The following is an 11508-nucleotide window of genomic DNA, read 5'->3' as shown; positions in this document are numbered from 1 at the left end:
AATTTATCATATGATTGGAGGGGTGGATTACGTATGTGGTTGTTGTAATAGAGTTTGTCATTTGGACTAAAGTTTATTTGGCAGAGTGGAAAAGATAGCTTGTCATTTGGTATGGTTGGTTGATCTAATTCTTTGAAAAAAGTATGTGTATAAATATATATAGTGGATATATATATATATATATATTAGTCTAAGTGATGAAAGCTTGAGTTACTTCAAATAGCTCTCATCCAGTACGATAATCCATCATATATTCTAAATATTTAGAAAAGCATTATGCCATCATAATCTGTGCATTTTTTATCTGTCTGATCTTTTTGACACTCTTAAATAAAGACACTTGTTTATTTATAAAAATAAAATAAAAATTGTGTGTATAAAGGCCTTTACATCTCTATCAAGATTTAATTTTTTAAACTATGCTTTGAGCAAACCAGTGAGTGAAAGGCTTTAATAATAATAATAATAATAATAAGAATAATAATAATAATAATAGAACAAATAAAAATGGAAAAAAAAAACAGAAGAATGTTAAAGATGAAAGATAAAATTAAAGATGTGGAGGAATTTAAAGAAAGGAAGTTGGTCCATGCTGCATGGAATGGGACAGTGAAAAGTCTGCAAAAAGGTTTTTAATGGTCTCAAACATGTTCATTTTGATTCCATGTCGGGTGCATGATTGGGCTCAACCAGCTGTACAGGACTGTCCACTCTTCCTCATTTTTGTCTTTTTCCTTTTTCTAAATTAGATATTTAAATCAAATTATAATTTAAATATCACCCGTGACCCCCCTAAAATGAGTTATTGTTGAAATAATTTGAAGTTAAAAACAAATCAATAATAAATAATAAATCCATCCCAGATGATTTTTTTTATTATTATTGTGTTGACATATGATGAAGATAATTTGAGAAGTTGTTTTTCTTTTTTAAAAATAAGATTTAATTTAATCTCTCAAATCACTATTAAATCATTGACTCTTTTTTGTCATCCATATAAATTTATATTTTTTTTCATTGTTTATTATAACTAAAATCAATCAATCAATTGGATAGTTGATCAATCTACAATTATTTTATATCAGTTGAGCAGTCTTTATATACATATATATAAACAAAAATAAAAATATACACTTAAATGATAATTATTATGAAATTAAAAGGTTCCAAATTAGGTGCTACTTTCATTTATTCCATGCTATCTAATTGAACAGCCCTTCTTGAATAATTAAGAACATGACTACTCTCTTCAATTAAAACTTTAAACTATCAACCATTAAACATACAACCACCATTAATTAAAAATATAAATTCAATAACAAATCATTTTTATTTTATTAAGTTTGCTGATATATAAATCATTTTTTATATTTATATTCTGCAAAAAAAAAAAAATTGTTTTGGATGTAGAAGATGTCCCATGGTATCCCAACACCTTTTTTTTTTCTAGACTTATATCCATATTTAAAGTTTTATTTTAAGGTTTATATTGTTGAAATATATTTTCCACAGATTTCTTTTTATCCATTTCTTTTTTAAAAAAATATTTTTTTGTATTTTATATTTAGCAAAATTTCATATAAACAATAAATAAATAATTATTTTGACGTGATTTATATATTTATTAAAATTTCAGATTAGAGAAGATTTGTAAAGAATTACAAGATTTTAAGAAGAAAAAACGCCCATATTATTATCAACAACGATGGCTATATAAAAGCCTTACAAACCAACTAACTAAAATACAAAGAGATAAGAAACAATATCTAACAAACTCATGAGCAAAAACTAATTTAATCAACATATTTATTGACTAAATCCTAATAATAATAGGGATTTATTAACTAAATCCTAACAATCCTTCTCTTAAACTAAATGCATGCTCGCATTTAGTTTACAACAAACTCCCAAGAGTTCACGCGAAAGCTTCCAACTTAAGTGGCTTTGTCATAATGTCTGCCAATTGCTTTTGAGTTCCACAATGAACCAATTTCACAGTTCCAGCCTTTGTGAGATCACGAAGAAAATGGAAATGCACATCTATATGCTTGCTGCGACCATGCATCACTGGATTTTTGGATAATTTAATTGCAGAACTATTATCACAATAAATAATAGTTGTTTCACCTTAATTTTTATCCAGCTTTTGGTACACTCTTTTTAACCATATTGCTTGACAAGCACAAGAGGCTGCAGCTATAAATTCTGCCTCTGTAGTTGACAGACTTACTACAGGTTGTTTTTTAGATGACCCTGAACTCAACAAAAACACATACCCTGATGTGCTTTTTCTGTCTCCTAAGTCTCTAGCATAATCACTATCAGTGTAGGCAATAAGCTCATCTCCTCCTCCTTTTCTATAGAAAATTCCAAACCCAACAGTTCCTTTCAAATATCTGAAAACCCTTTTTGCTGCCTGTAGATGAAGCTCAGTAGGAGTTTCCATGTATCTGCTAATTAGACTAACCACAAATGCTATATCTGGTCGTGTAGCTGTAAGATACATAAGACTACCCACTATTTGTTTAAAGTAAGTCTTATTTACCTGATCAGCCTTTTCCTCCTTTGTAAGCAAACTGGCAGGATCAATTGGATTATGAACAGGATTGCTTTCTGCCATGCCAAATCTTTTTAGCACCTCCAAAGTATATTTCTTTTGACTGATAAAAATCCCAGTTGATCTCTGCTCAATTTCAAGGCCAAGAAAATACTTCATCTTTCCAAGATCCGTCATATCAAACTCTTGCTTCATGGAATTTTTTTGAATTACGCAATCAATAGTTCATTATTGCGAGTAACAAGAAGATCATCAACATACAAACTTACAATTAACATAGCTTCATCTTCTCTGACAAATAATGTATGCTCATAGTCACACTTTGTAAAACCTTCCTTTAAGAAATAGGCTTTCTATCATGTTGTACCAAGCACGTGGAGCTTGCTTTAGCCCGTATAATGCCTTTTTCAATTTGTACACTTTCTCCTCACTTCCCTCATACATATCCACATGGTTGTTCCACATAGACATCTTCTTGTAAATGACCATGTAAAAACGCTGACTTCACATCTAACTGGTAGACAGACCAACTTTTTTGAGCTGCAAATCCGAGCACCAAACGAACTGTCTCCATCCGTGCTACAAGTGCAAAGACTTCTGTGTAGTCTATCCTATACTCTTGAGCATATCCCTTTACCACAAGTCTAGCTTTGTGTTTATTGACTTCTCCTTTTTCATCAAATTTAGTTTTGAAGATCCACTTTACTCCAACTTTCTTTCCTCCTTCAGTAAATCGCGTTAATTCCCAAGTGTCATTCTTCTTTATTGCATCCATTTCAATGTCCATGGCTTTTTCTCCAATTCTCTTCCTTCATCGCATCTTGATAATGAATCGGATCAACATCGGCCAAGCATCACTAAGTGAGCGGAATCATCATTAGAAAGCCCTTCACCGACTTCATAGTTATTCATCCATATTGGTGGATCGCTGCTTTTCTATCTTCGATCTTTCTTGGACTGAAGAACCAAGAGTTTCTTGTTCATTTATGACCGGTTACGTGTTTTTCCTCAACTATTTCATTATCTCCACAATCCAAATCACAAAAGTACACCTTGTTCATGTGTTTGATCCCACTCCCGGTGTTTGTCTTCCTCGAATTTTACATCCCTGCTTATAATGATCCTTTTGGAAATTGGATCATATAGCCTATAAGCCTTGGACTCTTCACTGACACCTAGCAAAACACACCGTAAACTCTTGTTATCCAGCTTAGTTCTTTTGTTGTCAGGCACATGAGCATGAGAAATACAACCAAAAACTCGAAGTAATCAGCTGATGGCTTTTACTCCACTCCAAGCTTCTTCCCGAGTTTGATCTTTTCACTCGCTAAAGTAGGACTTCGATTTAATACATGAACAACCCAATTTCTATCGCTTCCGGCCAAAAAGTCTTGGGAAGTTTTTTTCTCGGAGAGCATCTGCGAACCAAATTCATAATGGTTCTATTTTTTTCCTTTCAACTGACTCCGCTCGTTGTGGTGTGTAAGCAGCTGTCAATTGTCGTTGGATGCCATTAGCAATACAAAAACTTGTAAATTCCTTGGATGTAAACTCTCCTCTACGATCTGTGCGCAAACATCTGAGGAACAAGTTTGCTTCCTTTTCAACTCGAACTTTAAAGCAAAAGTAAGTAAATACCCTAGTCCCTCTAATATAGTCAGTCAGTTTACCCCTTTGGTCCCTCTAATATGATTTGTTTTTAAGATGTCCCTCTATTTTAATATTTAAAAAACTTTCTAGGGTCAAATTATATTAGAGAGAAAGACTTACATTTTTCAAATATTAAAATAAAGAAATCTGTAAGGGACAAATCAAAGAAAGTTTCACATGGTGGTCTGTCAATTGAGTAAGAAGTAAGTTCTAGTGAAACTGGAGTTTCGTCTTCTCTTGATGTTCTGCTTGAGATTAAAATACGTTATTGATATTATTCATGCATATATAGTTTATTTCGGTAGTGTTTGTATGAAAAAAATTATAAAACATAGATTATTTATATACACACAGACTTTTATTAGCTAAGTTTTGTTTGTATAATTATGTTATACTGGTATAGTTAGAAAAAAAGTTTATTAATTTTAACACATTTTTTCTGTCAGAGTTTTAAAACTTAAGATTTAGTATGTCTTCAATTTTTTTAATTTCGGAGTGGAATTAATAATAATTAAACTTTGTATGACCTAAACATGAATATATAATATATTATTCATAGTACAAACTATGAGACCTGTGAAACATTTCATAATTTATAATTTCTGATATGGATTGGATCAAATCATTATAAATAAATAATTAATATACCATAATTTTAATAAACTTTATATTATTATCTGTTAAATTAGTTTTTTAGATATGAACCTTATCAAATTGATGCCTTGTATTAGTTTGTACAGTAGTGACAACCAAAATGCTACAATAGTTTACTTTATGGGCCACTCTAAGAAACAACCATAAAAATTTAAACATGTCACACACAGGTACATATTATATATATATATATTTGCCATAAAGGATAGATACTAGGGGTTGTAGGTATTGATATTTGCAAAAATGAAACTCAAAAGAGAATCACAAATAGAGAGTACGAACAAACTAAACATAAACTTGGGAAGAAGGAATGTGACAAAACTCATCTATCATAGATGAAAAACACAAGGCTACAATAACCAAAATTAGATTATTGGGTCATGTGAATCACTTTGGTTGAAATTGGATTCATCAATGAAAGAAGTTAGAGGACCAACAAAATTAAGGCTTCTTTTTATCATCATAATGGACTCAAGGTGCCAATTTTTGAGCATCCAAAGCTTCAAACTATTGGAGTGATCGAATATGGAGTAGTAGATTAATTTCAGGTAGGTTTTTATGCAATGAATCTAAAGAGGTTCATTAAATATGAAAGAATTCAGGGGTTTTATTTAAACTGATCACAATCGTCCGTCCTTCTCTCCATTTTAGGGATAGTGTTTTTGGTTCTTGGTGCCTTGATTGGAGGCGGAGAAGAGAAGATAGTTCAGCGGTTGCATGTCAGAAGAGGCATAGTTATGCCACGAAATCCAATCAGCACCTACCATTCCTCTTTCCTCTTCTTGATCTGATCCATTTGGGGGTTTTCTAAACCTTAGGTATGTCCTTGTTTTTGTGTTCATTTTGTTCCTAACTTTTTCGATTTGCAGGCTGGAAGTTGATTTACCAATCGACGAAGAAAAGGGCCAGTGGACCCTTAGGCCTTGCTTGGATGAAGTTTAGCAAGGGTTCATAAAGTAAGGGGAAAGGAAAGTAAAGGAAAGGAAGGGATCAACCCATACTTTGTTTAGGGCAAAGGGAAAGTAATGTTATGCACTATAATTATCAAAATCCCTTTGAATTTCAAATGTTATATTATGATAAATAATGGATCAATAAATAAATTCTATTTATTAATTTCAATTAAATATGGATAGAAAATGATTAATTATCATAAAAAAGTATATAAATATTTTCAAATCTTTTATACAACCCCATATATATATATTAGTAAATATAAGTAAAAAGGATATTTTCGTCCAATAAAATTATAACTAAAGAGATCTTCGGCGATGAGACGAGGAGAAAAAGCTCTAAAGTTTTTTATTTGCATTCACTCTCAAAATAAAAAGGATACTATTAGTTATTACAAAGTTATTAAAAAAATGTATTTTCGTCTATAAAATTACCAACCCTTCTCAACCCTCCAATTTGGAGGGTTGAGAAATTGGGTGTTTTCAACCCCCCATTTACCTCCAAACCCTTACCTCCTCCCTCAACCCTTCTCCCCAAGCAAAGGTTGAGAGAACCCTTACCTCCAAAACCCCCCTCAGCCCTTCTTCCCAAGCAAAGCCACCGGCAAGCTAATCCAAGGGGTATGTGATATCGATGTCCTAATTTCATTTTTTTTTAATCTTTTTTTATGGTTTATGGATGCATTGTTCGGGTTTAGTGTTTATTAAGAATTTATGGTTAGAGTTTCAGAATTTTGATGCGGAATGATGGAGGAGAATCAACAAATTAGGCTTTTTTATGATTCATAATTTGCAAAATATTTCTTATATTGATTAGACATTGTGCCAAATGATAAGAGTGTCAACGAAAGAGTTATTGAGTTGCATCATTAGCACCGGCTATAGTTGAAGAATTAATGTGTGATGCCGATTGGTTGAGAGCTTATTATGAGATATAATGCAAAAAATAAAAGTAAAAATAATGTATATTTATCTAATTTTTAAGTTAATTATATTTAAGACTATTTTGCATTTTTGTATAAAAAGAAGGAAGGTCTCACTTTCCTTTAAAATGAAACTAATCTTGACTAGAAGAGAATTAGTAATCAATATTGGTTAAAGTACTATATTTTATTTTAAATTTGACATTTTGTATTTGTGAATAATATAATTTTTGTCTTTTGTTTTTATTGTTAAGTAATTATGCTTTTGTCAATGTACTTGGACTTATGAATTTGTTTGGAGTATGAGGAGTTTGCACAAATTCCCCCTTAAAACAAAGACCAGTCACACCTTTCATTAAGGAAGTGTCCCTTTATCGGGTGAAAGATTTTGCATGTTTGGAAGCCCCTCTCATTGCCAAGGGTATCCGATATGCCTTTCTTGCCATAGTGCACAAGCATTCTTCTTCTTCCCTTTAATTCTTTCTTGCCCTTTAGGGAATTGCGGAGTGAATGAGTAGCAAATTCTCTTTATCTATCCACGGAATTGTAACCAGACCAAGCTCGCCCACAAGCCTACTACCAAAAGTGTTCTTATACTGTGTACTTATTACATTATGGGTAAAATGCTTGTTATTTAAATATAGACAAATGATGCTTTTGTTGTTGTTGCTTCACAAGTTGTATCGGATAATATGTTTATTTTATCTCAAGATTATGTTTGAATTTGTCATTTCATATTTTCAGTTCCTTGATTGTAATTGATGATGCAATATTTGTGAATATATAGGTTCTATTTTCGAGCATTTAGCTAACTCAAGCTCAAATGAACATTTAAATAAGCTTGAGCTCGAACAAACCAATAAACAAGTTTTTTTGAGTTGAGCTTGAGTTAAGTAATTCTTCAAACCGGACATCTTCGTTTTTTTCATGAGCCTAGCCCTCGAATACACCCCTACAAAGACCAACACAAACTGTGGGAGTGCGTTATTGTGAAACCAATATTGTATATTTATCATATAAAAAAACTACCCTTATATAAAAGTTCGATATTTTACCTCCGCTCCAAAATAAAAGATTCATGACTTACCCAAAAAAATATAAAAATAAAAATATACAATTTCATACTAACTTCATCGACTAAGCACCTGAAGGCTACGGAGGGAATCCCATGAACAAGGAAAGAAGAGGGTATTTTTTTAGCTTTAAAATAAAAATAAACTTTATCATTTTCACCGTACACACAAATTCATGAGCATTGAAATGCATGGAAACACAAATAAGTTAATTACAAAACAAATATCAAAACTTTCATGACACGGAGGATACACAGTTCTAGTCTAGAACTCACACTCAAAATAGAGTAAACAAGAAAATTAATTTCAATTCATCAATCCCCTCCACAAAACCCTAAAACAATTATTTATAGAGATCTAGACTAAGAACAAAATAGTAAATAATGACAAATTAATGGATAAATAAATAAAACTAAAATAACTAATAAAGCTAAAATAATTATAAAATATTAAATAAAACTACTTTGAAGATTTAAATTAAAATTCCTAAAATAATAAGGAGATTTCTTCCATCATGCTACGCCATTCACCTCCACTCGCTAGAAACTTGACCTCTAGCTTTTTATATAATCAATTAAACTTGTAACTAAATATTTCATCAAACCATCACCATTCCAAAATTTGAATCTCTTAGTTTTGAAATCTTTCAATTTAATAGCTTTTTCTTCTTCTTCTTTGAAAAAAACCACAGCATTAGCTTGGATTCTTTGAGAAGCTCAAATAAATCATTCTCATTGGTCTTCTTTCTTTCACCAATAGTCTTCCAATTATACTTTTCATCTTTTTTCTTCTCATTTTTAAAATCTTCTCTAATTATATTATCACAACTTTCCATCATCATTAATAGTACTGAACACCTTATTGTTAGTAAACCGATGACTTTGAATCTGCTCTTCATACTGAGGAGTTGACATTATGCACCTTATAAGATATATTTGCCTCCCATCTGCTACATATTCATCTTCCTCATCACCATCTGGCTCATAAATAATCTCTTTATTCTTCTCTATAATGTTTCATGGTCTTCCTCAAGGGACATTTGTTTGACTTGTGTCCAAGTTGATTACATTTGAAACACTTCCCCACAATAAGTTTGGCATATGGATTTTTTGTTCTTCTTATTTCTTTATCTTTCCCTTCTTTATCTTTTTCTACTGTTTCTACTGCATTGTTTCTTCTATATTGGTCATTCTTGTTGCTGCGATCTTCGATACTCTTATGTAAACTCAACATAATTATTATCATTGTTAGTTCCGGCGATGTGGTTTGTGGTTTGAAAAAACACTCAAAACACTCAAGAAAGATCTCACACAAACCAAGTAAGAAGGAGACACATAAGATTGGTAACCCAGTTTGGCGTCCACTCGCCTACATCTGGGGGCCAAGCCTGAAGATAAACAATCCACTAAAAGAGGTGAAAATAGATGAGTACAAACACTTATCACTTACTCTCCCAAAAATAAAGATTACTACCTCTCTAGATTGTCTAGTGTTCACACACTCTCCTCCAAAAGCGCGCTACTTACAATCTTCAAGCAAGGTAGCTTATATAGACGCCTCAACGGCACAAATATAGCATATATCTCTTTTAGAATCTCCACGGCTACTAATTTAAAAATCTGCCAAAATTAGCTGTTGCAACTCCTGTTGTAACATGAATTGCAACATGGCCCTGACTGCTGACTTGACTGAGTTCTTATTACATTACAGACGACCTCAAGACCCATCAACCTCCCGGTTATGCTTAGTCGGAGTCGATGCAACCAAATCTCTCGATCCCGACTGCCGGCAACTAGCATACCTCCTCAGTTCCTTATCACGCAGTCCCCTCGCAAGGGGCGCACGTCCTTGTGCGTCTTCATGAAACTTGCCAAACTTAGTCTTCAACCTTCCAAGTTTGGCCTTTAAAGATTCTCCAAACTTAATCTTAAATTCACCCAAGTTTGGTCCTCAAATCTTTCCAAGAATAGATCTTCGTTCAATCAACTCACTCATGCCAACAATAGGCATGTCTTCAAATCTTTAATCATTCTCATTAAGGATTCTTCAAATCATGTCTTCAATTAGCCTTCATTCATACATTGATAGATATTTCTTCAATTAAGCTTCACTATATTTAGTCTTCAATCAAATCTCTCTAAGTATGGTCTTGATATGATCTTGTCTTCAAGATGTAACATGTTATCAAAAATAACTCCACCAAGATCTTTAAGATGTTTTGCCTTGCAAGCCAAGTCTCCTTGCTATGTCACCATGCTTTCCATGTCATCAATTATGCCTTGTCACCATGGTTGCCACATCATCTTGCCTAGGTGTCAAATCATGCCAATAAATAGTGTGATTGCACTAACAATCATTATAGTTCCTCCAGCTTTGCTCTTGTTGCATTAGCTCAGCTTTTAAGGTAATGTTTTTTACCTCATATAAAGTTTGGATAACTTGCACCCCGATTCTATCTCTGAGTGTTGGCCTTAATCCTTCCAAATACCTCGCAACTTGCTGTCCTTCTGACTCAAGGAGGTTGTTTCTTTCAGTCAATCTCATGAATTCTGCAGTATATTCGTGGACTAACCGACTGCTCTATTGACAGCGCTGATACTTTTGGAAAAGAATCTGCTCATAATCTGGGGGTAGAAACTCCTTTTTTAATAAATACTTCATCATGTACCAAGTTCGTACATAACCTCATTCTCTTCTGGATTGAATCTGTTCCCACCATGCTAATGCTCCCCTTTCAAATGGCAAGCCACCAAACCGACTCGCTTCTCTGGAGGAGTCTCCGTATAATCGAAGAATCGGTATATTTCTACAATCCAGTCTAGAAAATTCTTCTATACCTATACTTCCATTGAAAAGAAGGAATGTCCACTTTCAAACAGAAATCCCCATTGTCTCTTTCAACACCTCCAAAATTATTTCTCACCCTATAACCTCCATATTGATGATGTCGACCGAACCTATTTGGTTCAAAATAGTCTTCTTCCTCTGAATCTTCATCATAGACATAATTGTCTACGAATAAGAATAGGAACATGTCTATCAATAGGGTCACCACGAGTCAACCCTGCCCATGGCCCTCAATTGTCATTTCGTCTCCTATGTGCATCAATTTGTAGAGCATCCAGATGATCTACAATTTCTTCAAAGCGCTCATCAAAACACTGGAATTTGAGATCCATCCGTTGCTCCAAATGTCGCTCCAATTGTTGAAACACTTTGTCCCCGATAGGGGCTCTAGCCTCCTAATCACCGTTACGAAGACCATCACCTTTTCCACCAGTTGACATCTTCTCTTTGATACCACCTGATACAGCAGATACGCAGTTCTAGTCCAAGAACTCACACTCAAAATAGAGTAAAAAAAATTAATTTTAATTCATCATCCCCTCCACAAAACTCAAACAATTATTTATAGAGATCTAGACTAAGGATAAAATAGTAAATAATGACAAATTAATGGATAAATAAATAAAACTAAAACAACCAATAAAGATGAGATAATTATAAAATATTAAATAAAACTGCTTTGAATATTTAAATTAAAATTTCAAAAATAATAAAGAGATTTCTTCCATCATGCTACGTCATTCCAAAAACTATGCAAAATACAAACTAAGTTTATGAAAATCAAAGATCCAAAACCCAGAAGTTCCAAAATTTAAGTAAATTACATCATGATCTTATACAAGACAGATTCA

Source organism: Dioscorea cayenensis, chromosome 1 (genome assembly GCF_009730915.1).
Source record: "Dioscorea cayenensis subsp. rotundata cultivar TDr96_F1 chromosome 1, TDr96_F1_v2_PseudoChromosome.rev07_lg8_w22 25.fasta, whole genome shotgun sequence".
Classification (NCBI taxonomy): Eukaryota; Viridiplantae; Streptophyta; class Magnoliopsida; order Dioscoreales; family Dioscoreaceae; genus Dioscorea; species Dioscorea cayenensis.
This window is presented reverse-complemented; position numbering follows the sequence as displayed.